This window comes from Penaeus monodon, chromosome 34, assembly GCF_015228065.2.
Source record: "Penaeus monodon isolate SGIC_2016 chromosome 34, NSTDA_Pmon_1, whole genome shotgun sequence".
Classification (NCBI taxonomy): Eukaryota; Metazoa; Arthropoda; class Malacostraca; order Decapoda; family Penaeidae; genus Penaeus; species Penaeus monodon.
In genome coordinates this window covers 21637258-21637652 of record NC_051419.1, presented here as the reverse complement: position 1 = coordinate 21637652, position 395 = coordinate 21637258, and positions in this window count along the sequence as shown.

Here is a 395-nt window from a genome sequence, read left to right as displayed (position 1 = left end):
AGTAAATAGAAAGCAGCAATATGAACTATACTCAAATAAGTGATATATGTACGTGGAGTCCTCTGTTTCATGTCTCTGGCTGATTTTACACCGCACTTTCCCTACAAAGACCTTGGCTAAAGGCTCCGAGCACTATTCTATCAACTGCCCATGGGCGGTTGATGGAGTTCATTTCTCAGCATATTTAACTCTCTTTCCGTCGGCTAAGGTGTCAACTTGTTAACCAAGCTGCAGTGCCTTCTTTTACCTCCTGTTACTAGTGGCGCGTCTCCACTGGTCTGCAGAACTTACAAATGATGAGATTCATGCCACCATGTTAAAGGGGCATTGGGTCTTTCTGGGCGAAATGGGAACTGCCTTCACCCTTCCTGCCTTCCTCTAATGATGACGTGTGC